Source organism: Neolamprologus brichardi, chromosome 8, assembly GCF_056152115.1.
Source record: "Neolamprologus brichardi isolate AB-2024 chromosome 8, ASM5615211v1, whole genome shotgun sequence".
NCBI lineage: Eukaryota > Metazoa > Chordata > Actinopteri > Cichliformes > Cichlidae > Neolamprologus > Neolamprologus brichardi.
The window spans coordinates 18,781,189-18,791,277 of NC_142111.1; the positions used below are offsets into that span (position 1 = coordinate 18,781,189).

At 42.1% G+C, this 10,089-nt stretch overlaps 1 protein-coding gene across 2 annotated transcripts in view; it reads right to left on the minus strand.

The window, feature by feature from the left end:
* usp54b (ubiquitin specific peptidase 54b) overlaps nucleotides 1-6,550 on the minus strand; it is a 62,415-nt gene extending 55,865 nt beyond the window's left edge. For both annotated transcript variants that reach the window (XR_015719390.1, XM_087844747.1), the window contains exon 1: nucleotides 6,447-6,550. The gene's annotated coding sequence lies outside the window, so the exon portion shown is untranslated. The remainder of the gene's footprint in view (nucleotides 1-6,446) is intronic.
* Between the last annotated feature and the right edge of the window lie 3,539 nt (nucleotides 6,551-10,089).

The window sequence follows — 10,089 nt, forward strand, 5'->3', positions numbered from 1 at the left end:
GCAATTATTGTACTAGATCTTTTCTCTGTGTAGCTACTTGAATGATATCCATCATCCATTCAATTAAAGGGACAGTTCACTCCTATTTTTGAGCACTGCAAGGAAAGAGCCATCTGCTCCCATCATATACACGAGAAGGCATTCATGTCTATCTCAAAAACTGGGTAACTCACACCAAAACAATCAAGGTGAATAAAAAGCACTTTTGATGAATGAAAAAATGGATTTAAAAGCAGTTTAACTCTATTTAAATCTTCTGTTCTGTTCAACTAGTATCAACGCTGTTGATGAATGACACCTGAACGCACACAGCTGTCCACTGTCCCATGTAGACCTCTGTAGTGGCTCCATCAATGCCAGCCTCCATTATACTAGCACTAGAACTAATAAACTATTACCACTACTGCCACTAGTGCTGTTAATAATACATTGCTTTCAGTAATAATATTTTTGATGTCCCTTTCTCTTGAACTGTCTCGTCTTCTTCTGTCCTTTATCTATCTTTTATTCTTCTTCCTGTTTTTCAGCTTTACTTGAGCTCATCAAGTGATACGCAGGAGGTTTGCAGAAGTTTATCCAAGGACAGAATCTGACGGATGGATGGATGCCTGTTTGGTCCCCAGTGCACTGTGGAGCTTCGTCTTTGATCCATATTGCGGCGATAAATGTTAACATTCGGTGAAAAACCTTCCTCTACGTTCATCTGCTATTCTGTCGCTCTATCACGTCAACATTTGACACTGTATGGCAAATACAGCAAGCCTTTATTGAATTTTCTCTTCTAATATCAGTCCTGTTCTAAGACTTCTTTCCATCTTTCTTTGCTTTGGGAAAAAAAAGTCATTGTGATCATTTTGTTCCACAGCTTCACTGTGGTCTGTATTATAGCCGTTGGGTTTCATCCAAAGTATGTGAGGCATGATGTATCGACCAGGAAAAACTGAATGGACTTATCAACACTTCTATGTCCCTCCTCCCTATTCAGCTAACTTGGGCTTCATTAGTTTTCCAATTAGGAATAAAAATTATTTTATTATTGCGTAGGTCAGGATGGTAATTTTAGTCAAACTGTGGACCCCAAGCCTTTTTAACCTCACATGTGATGAGGTGAGAATCGTCCTTAGAGTGATTTTTTTTTTTAGTATGTTTAATCTTTATAGAATTCATGCAAGAAAAAACAATCAAACCAAGTAAAATTACATTAAAAAATGAGCAGTTTATGAAGCAGAAATGCAGTGTGCTCCCTTTTGTTTATACCGACAACCTCCAGAGAAATCAGACGATAGAAAATGTTATAATATGGCCAAAATATTAAATATATTAATATTTAACATTAAAAGTCGTGATATTGTTCTGCATCACATTCAAAAACCCTGGGTATTGCTACACTGCTATTATCGCCACTCTTCAGATTTTCAGCCACTTCAGTGACGTCTGTATCTGTTGGGTGATGACGTCTGGCCCACAGCTCTCTCAGAGGTGTTGGGATTGTGCACAGAGCCAGTTTGGCTCTTCCACACCCAAGTAGGAAAACTATTAATAGAGCTCACTTTGTGAACAGGGCTATTGTCGTGTTCAAACCAGGCGGTGTCTTTCCCAAACTGCTGCCAAAAACTTGGAAGCAATAAGCGCACTACAATCTGAGCAAATTATACATCAGTAGCTCTTCTGAAGCTTGTGATCGCATTTTACACAGATGGAGTGGCCAAGCTTTAAGTCAGCAAGATTTCGAGTCCTTAAAATGTGTTTAAAATGCTTGGAAATCTGAACATTTGCAATTTTGTCAGAACTGAAAGAGCTCCATCTGCAGAGTAAGACTGAGTGATACGTTTAAAGGATGCAGAACAACAACATCCATCCATTTTCTTCCACTTATCCAATTTGGAGCCATGGGGGCTGGGGCCTTTCACAAATGTCATAGAGCAAGAGGCAAGGTACACCCTGGACAGGTCACCAGTCTGTCCCAGGGCTAATACAGAAAGACAGCTTGTATTCCTCTCTACAGCCAATGTAGACTCAACAAATAATCTAACAGAGAGAACCCACGCACATCTAAAACAGTTTTAGACCTAAAAATCGATTATTTTTAGGTCTAAAACTGTCTACCATGGCTGACTCCTCTGATTACAAAAATATAATGAAGCAGGGGAAGCTTGTTGGCACGACTACCTTTGTGTTTGACAAGTCTCTACTAAATGAGCCTGCAGTGACTCTCAGTTTCACAGAAACATCCTATCTCAGTTTTAAAATACCAAGATGGCAATGACAAAAGTGTTCGGTTTGGGCCTTCACAACGAAACTTCACTAACCAACAGATGATGTCACAGTGTCTTTGTCTTTTAAATACAGTATATGTTTACATTCACATGAATGACAAGTCCCAAGTGGAACTGATGGTGAATATTGGTATTTATTTATGTTGAACGCAGAGGAAGCGATTCATGACAACCAGAGATCACAGAAAGTCTGGCGTCATCAAGCAACGGTTGGATCCTAAGATATGCTTGTTTTCCAGTACCATGATTGTGTCATTTAGATGAGAGCCTATGAAGAGGGCTTTTCAACCTACGCAAGCATGTTCCTGTGAAGTCCTCCAAAAACCCAACAGCATGTAGCTCGGCTATGCGTAGATCGAATGCTGGTTGGTTGGCAAGTGGGCCAAAGAGGTTCAGGGAGTGCCAGGATACTTTTCACTGTTTTTAATCACTCAGTCCCACTTTAGCAAGTTTACTGTTAGAACTTTGCTCTTCTGCAGCTGGCTGACAGACCAGCAACAACACAACCAAGAGTAGCCCACAAACAGGCTGTTCATACCTCGCCCACGGTCTGCACTGCCAACGGTCAACAATGTTCACCCCATAACTGCAAATGTATCGTACAGTTGCCGGTTTGCATAAGCAAACCACCGACTGATATGGCAGGATGGTAAATATTGTTAGATGATTACCTAGGCAACCAGGAACTGTCTCATTTTATCATGTTTTTTCCCTTTAAGTTGTATTTCCCATCTTAAAAACTAACTGGGAGGGTATTACTTGACACTATTTGCTGTCTCTCTCTCTATCCCTCTCTGCTGTGGGTTAGTATGGCTTGGTGACAGTGACACTGGTGTCAAGCAAGCTGAACAAAGAGCTGATACTGTCCCCAAGGACAATAGCCTGCCTCTCACGCTGTCTTCTTCCCTCTGAAGCAAACCTACAGGCGAGAAGTATATTTAAATATTGCTGTAAAAGAAAGACTCGATCTTTCAGAAACTGCACGCTGCCTTTGTTTGTCCTTTGGCTGCACTTTCTTCACTCCTTTCCATTCACTTCATTCCTTTTCTCTGCTTCTCACTTTCTTCCACTGACCTCTATTTTCCATTTTCATTCACTCTCTTTACTTCTCTCCCACCATTCATCTCTGTCTCTTTCCTTTCAGTTTCCAAAAAAACCCCACATGCATGTTCTCACATACACACACACACACACACACACACACACACACACACACACACACACACACAGTGGTTTCCCTGTAATTGGGTTATGTGTAACTTCAAATAGCCCCGGCTGACAATAGGGAGAGCCCAGAGTTCATCCTCCCCTCCGTGCTTCTCCTTCTCACCCCTCTTTCCCGCTCTAAACTTATATTTGTCTGTTTCATGTGTATGTGTGTGTGTATGAACATACTGTATGAGCACGTGTCGCTGCATGTGTGAGCATATTACCGAGACGTGGGTCTTTTTTTTTTTTTTTAAAAGCTTCAAGGTTATTTTCCTGATCACACTCTGCAACATTAAAGTTTACATGTGAAATAATACATGTAATTGCATGCACCCGCACAAAAACACACACACGACCCATTATAGCTGTGCACATGAGCTCACCCGATCCTATTAGTAGAAAATAAGAAGAGTGGTGAATATTTGCTTAATATTTAGGCTATTACATAACTATCAATATTTACAATGCATTCTGGGAATCATGTGCGATTTTTGCGGTTTTGGTGAGAGAGGAAAAAGAGAACGAGAAACGGCATTCAGGGTTGATGGGAGGACAGGAATGGAAAGGAAAGGAAGAAGACAAAAAAGAAAAGGAAGCAATGTAAGTAAATGAAAAGAAAGGAGAGAAAAGGAAATCAAAGAAAGGAAAGGAGATAAATTAGAAAATTAGAAAAAGAAAAGAAAGGGGAGGAAAGAAAATCAAAAAAGGAAAGGAAAGGAGAAAAATGCAGAAGTTAAAGATAAGAAAGCAAAGGACATTAATGAAAAGGAAGGAGAGGAATGAAAATAAGCAAATGGGGAAAAAAAGAAATGAATAGGAAGTCAAAAAAGAAAAGAAAACAAAGGAAGTAAATGAAAAACAATGATAGAAAAGGAAACCAAAAGAAGGAAAGGAAAAAAGGAAAGGAAAGATGAGATAATAAAAGACAAGGCAGAGATTGAAGAAGAGAAAAAGAAAAATAGAAAAGGGCACTGCAGACTTGGAGAAAAAGTGGCAAAAGAAGGGAAAAGAAAGAGAAGAATAAGTGAGACATTACGCTGAACAAACAACTATGGGGAAAATGAGAGAAAGAACACTCCAGTGGATGGTAAAGGTCATGGGAGACATGCAATATAAGCATGTCGTGTCTTTACTCTCCTCCTTCATCTTCTCTTTAATCTCCTCTTCCTTATACCTCAATCCTCTTATAACCGCATGCATGTTGATCCAACTCCAACCACAGAGGCAGAAACACTTTAACTGAAATGCCAACAGCACATAGGCCTATGCTCTGTAAAGCCCAGAGAGCCTAGTGTTAATAAAGGCAACCTAAAAACAGACCCAAAACTCAAAGTTAAATGCAAGCATGAAAGAAAACCTTTAGCCTTAGCTCTGAGGATTTTCATATCACATGTCAAGCTGCTCAGTCACATAAATCACCCTGATTAGTTTGAGTACTTAAATAATGCCAAAGCAAAGTAAATTCTCTCAGAGGGGAAGCCAGCATGTCTCTCTGGCTTTGTGTTCGGGGGCAATAAAGACAAAACAGTCAGAGTCATCTTTCGCTGCATCCCTGCCGCTTGGAGTGTGTCACAGCATACAACATCAAAGCAATCAGGTCATAAAAACACAGAAAAATCAGTGCATATAAGGATACGGCTTTGAGATGGTGTTTTTAAACTGAAATAGTGAGAGTGGCCATGAGTAGACAGCAAATAAGCAGGGACGACATTAATACATACACCCTTATGTTTATATTAACCTTAACTTCAACTAAATTTGGAGCCTTGCAGAGCTTTTCATCTCCAGAAAACAAAAACTGATGAGAAAGACCAACTTAAATGTCAAGGCGACATTTCAGCTCAGTTTGGAGGGTGACGGTGGGCTTCCGAGTGCAAGAGAGAGAGAGACAAAAAAAAGAGAGAGTGGGATCTGAACACCTCATGTGGAGGCTTCATCCTGTTCAACCAATGCTCATCTCTGCGAGGTTAGCAGGTTTCGGGTCAAAGCATAAAAGTTGGGACTTCAGGAGTCACCAGAATGCAAAACAGACACAAAAAAACAAGTCTGCGTGCTTCTGCGTGATGACAAGCCTATAGGAAAACAAGGAGAACTGCCAGCAGCCTATACCCTATTTCCCCCTTTTTTTTCTAAGGTATTCACGTGTGTGCGTGCGCGAGGCACGCGGCAGAAGGCTGTGTCACCGTCTCTATAATGTGACGGTGCTGAGGGCCGGCGCTGACGCGGGCCAAAGTCATCAATCACGCAGATCGAAGCCGCAACATTAAATCACTACAGACCCCCACCCCGAGCGATGACAGCGGAGCGTGAATCCGTCCCGGTAAAAAGCCGCGGTCTCTTGGTCATCCATCTATCAACAAGTACACGAAAAACACTGCCAACGCCAAAACATGCTCTGGCGCACAGGAGCCACGCGCTCAGTAGTGGCATGTAGCTTACCTGAGTGGACTTTGTGGGACGACCTGAGCAATAACACCTGTAACTCTGGAGAAACGAACCCGGGACTGGTTTGATTGGGGAAGGCTAATTAAAGCTGTGAGTGCCGTGCAGCACGAGGGAGAGCAGCTGCGCAGAGAAAATTACTGACCCGAGACCACCTGATAAAATAATAAAACTGACACGAGACAGAGCAACAGAGCGAGCTCCGATCCCGCCCCTGCTGCTGCTCCTGATGATGATGATAATGATGATGATGAAAGTAGTGATGATAATCATGGAGATTATGGTGATGGGGAAGAAAAAGATAGCCATCCTCTGAGACTGTCACGAGAGCGCATCTGGTGGTGGTGGGGGGTGGGGGGGTGATCACATCTGGCCGACACGCTGACTGCCTCCTCTCAAAATATCAAAAGAGAGACGCACGCACACCTACTCTGTCCGGTGCGGTCACATGCGTTTCGACCCGGTCTTTGTAGCGGTTTTGCAGCCCGTGCGGTGCGCAGTGTGCAGGTTTTTACTCACCCCGGCTGCTGTCGCCGCCAGTCTCCGTCCGATCGCGTGTCCTACCGTGTGACTTAAAGGGAGAGAGGGCGAGCCGCGGGCGCATCCAGCCCCCATCAGCGCCATCCAGCGCTGCGGTCGCGGCACACCGCTCTCGCGATACCATGCCATCTCCTCCAGCTCTCTCCGCTCCAATATGTGACGTAGCGCTTTTATCACGCTGTTTGCTCAGCCCGATGCCGCCGCCTTCTGGGCACGAGGCGCGTGGAGCTCGAGGATGGTGATGATGTCATCCCACGGCTCACCTTCTGCCCTTACCTGTTTTTGATCTCCCTGTTTTTCTCTCGTATCTGACCCGCTGGCAGCAACACGCAGAGGACATCTGTTTAGTTTTTGTAGCTGGAGACGTGCCAGCACCAGTTTAGAGTCGCTAACAGGGACTGCTGGTGGAGCAGGTGAGAGGTCACGTGGACACAGTTTAGTTTGACACTGGGAGGTGCGCGTGAGAAAATGAATGTTCTTGAAAGACTTTGAAGTATTTCAAGAACATGTATGATTAGAGATGTGTTTTACTCGTGTTTGGCATCTTTATCTTGAGGGTCAATCGAATTTGCCCAATAGCTATCCATCCTCTGCGCATATCCAGACCATCTCAGTCTTGCCTCTCTGACTTTGTATCCTAACCACTCAACCCTGACCTGTCGGTGTGATGTACTAATTTCTAATCCTGACCACTGAGGTCACTCCAAATGAAAATATTAAGTAGCTGTAGTGTGTTTTAATACTATTGAAAAAGGTATTGAAATATTAGGCTACATGTCAGAGAAAGGTGGAGTTAAATATTTCTGGGGATTTGCCTTTTGTTGAGTTAGATATAACTCCCATGCTTCTTTTCCCAGTAGCCATATGTTGTTTTTACAATTTTACACATTTTCTACCGATGAAATCATTCCTGTTATAATTTTTATAAGTGTTGCACAGTTACACAGTTAAGTATCCTGAACCTTGCTGCACAACATGGCATCATTTATAACCTAATCAAATTTACAACGCCTGTCCCCAGATGTGCTTTTAATATACCCAAAATAATATGATCCTAATCTTGTGTACAGTGATTTCAGTTTGCATATTTTGCAGGCTGGGTGTTTCTTTTAAGCTACATGCATCAAAGCTTCTCATTACTGAAATTACTGAATCATGCTACTTTACATTTTTACTGTTGTAGCACGCCCATAGCTATTGGTCAATTATGCAAAATCATCCATAACCACTTAAACAGTTATGGGTTGCAGGCTGATGGAGCCTACACCAGCTGCCCTGGGACAGAAGGGGTACACATTCAACAGGTCACCATTCTATGCAGGGCCAACAGAGAAAGACAACCATTAATGGTCAAATCAAATTCTCATCTACAGGAAGTTTAGAATCAACAATTAACTTAACATGTTTCTGGACTATGGGAGGAAGCCGGAGCACCAAGACAGAACCCATGCAGGCACGGAAATAACATGCCAACTCTGTACAGAAAGGCCTCCCTGTATAAAATGATCCAAAAGCTAAAAGTATTATTCACTGCCTGATTGGTCTATCCAAGGACAATGTCCTTGTCATAAAGTCTTTACAATGTTTACTTTGTAATTACTGGAATGGCTGTCATTATATTCCTTCTATACTCCACTTACCCCTTCTCAAAAATGAACTGCACAGTGGTTTACTTACATACTTTATTCAGGAACATTTTTTGCCAATTAATGTAATACATAATTTAAAATTGGCATTTTTTGTTTTGAGGAGACACTTTGTGTTAACTGTAAATGTACTCACCTCACTTTTTGATGGATCATTGTGGATAAAGAATAGTCTCAAATAGTTTTAACTGGGGATTTTGTTATTTATAACTTGTTTGTTTTGAGCATGAATATTCTCTCTCATGTAGTAGTTTTCTATACCACAAACTTTAATCGCTATTAGATGGGTTAGTTTGAAAAAAAATGTTTATATATGTCATAGTCTGTGGAAGTGTCTGGGGTTTTTCCACCCGTGGCTGTTGGTCTCCTGTCCATCCCTTTGGGGTGGAGCTTCCTGTATCTCACCTGGGCCTCTTCTACAAGCAATCAGCGGGAGAGCTACTTAAACCTGTGACACCTGCTTTTCCATGGTGGTAACGAGGCAGCTCCCCTATGTTTAGAGGAAATTGTCTCCACGTTTTGGACCCCCACCAGAGTCTTCAAAGCCTGTACCTGCAAAGACTCTCAGTTGACATCTCCTTATCCATACAATAACTCCCTCTCCGTCTGTTAGGACGAGGCGAAAGGATCCCTTTTGCCTCTCTGTCTCTTGACATAACCTCCTCTGTGTTCCAGTTTCCTAGGGCCGCTCTTCTCAGTTCCAATTGCCACTTCCCCGTAGCCATTTCTAATCTGTCTCACAATCTCAGCTATCAAATAAACACTCTTGTATATAGTTTCCTCTGCTTCTTGGTGTCTGCGTTTGGGTCCACTCCAGATTGAAAATGTGACGTCATTCAAGGGTAAAACCGCAAAGAATTCTGGGAACTCGTGGCAAGAGATACTAGCGCACGCACGCAGGCTTTCAATTGAAATCAGTTACACAGCGATAAAAAGAAACACAAAAAAATGGCAAGAAGCGGTTGTATTATTAACTGCAATAGTCGGTCGCATGACAGCCACGGGAAGCCGACGGGTAAAGAGATCGTTTTTTTTTTTTTTTATCGGATTACGTCGTTGAAGAGAAATTGTTCGAGCCATGTTTCCGAAGTAACAAAGAGCCGACGGATGGCCTGGATTGCAGACTTTCAAAGACCAAATATAACGTCCCAGAACACTCCAGCTCACATGTTAGTCTGCTCCAAGCATTTCCACAAAGGTCAGTGTTTTGTAGTAGTTAATACGTCATTTTTCATAACATAATTGGTGATATAGGTTACAAGCAAGTCTGGCGCTGAACAGAAATTGTCGTGCTATGCTCCTTTGTTTATTGTGCATAAATAGTGAATTGTCCTGACATAATATTGCGTTTCGCTTCATTTATTACCATGGTACATTGACAAAAACGTATACTTTTATTCACAGGATAAAACAGGGTTTTTTGTATCACTAATTGCCCAGTACGATTACAGCATACAATATTATTGTCACTGCTACATTTCTGTAATGCGAACCAGAAATTATTTCCACTGCTAATTAATTACCGTTGAGCTCAAAGGTCCTATTAATAAACGGTTAACGAATGTGTATTTATGAAGACGATTTGTGAGACTGGTAAACTTACGTTTGTTCGTTCTACATGGTGCATTTCAAGGTCCTGTACCCATCCGTCGGTAAACTGTACCTGGGCTTGTTGCAGTGAGCTGAAGTTACTGAACTTCATGAGTGTATGCACTCACTCCAAGAACGTATAATTATAAATATGAGCGTGGTGAAAGTTGGGTAGCATGCTAACGTCTTTTGTCCACTCTGTGTGCTCATAAGGGTATAAACCTTTCACTCCTTTGATTTTTTTCCCTCGTATCTTTTCTTTGACTTTTCATCAAGTCTGTCTTTGTACGGTCCGGCATTGTTCTCCTTCGTTTTGTACATAACTTTTTTGGGGGGCAAAGAAAAAGCAAGAAGGTATTGGAACCGGAGAACGAACGTTTTGCGGT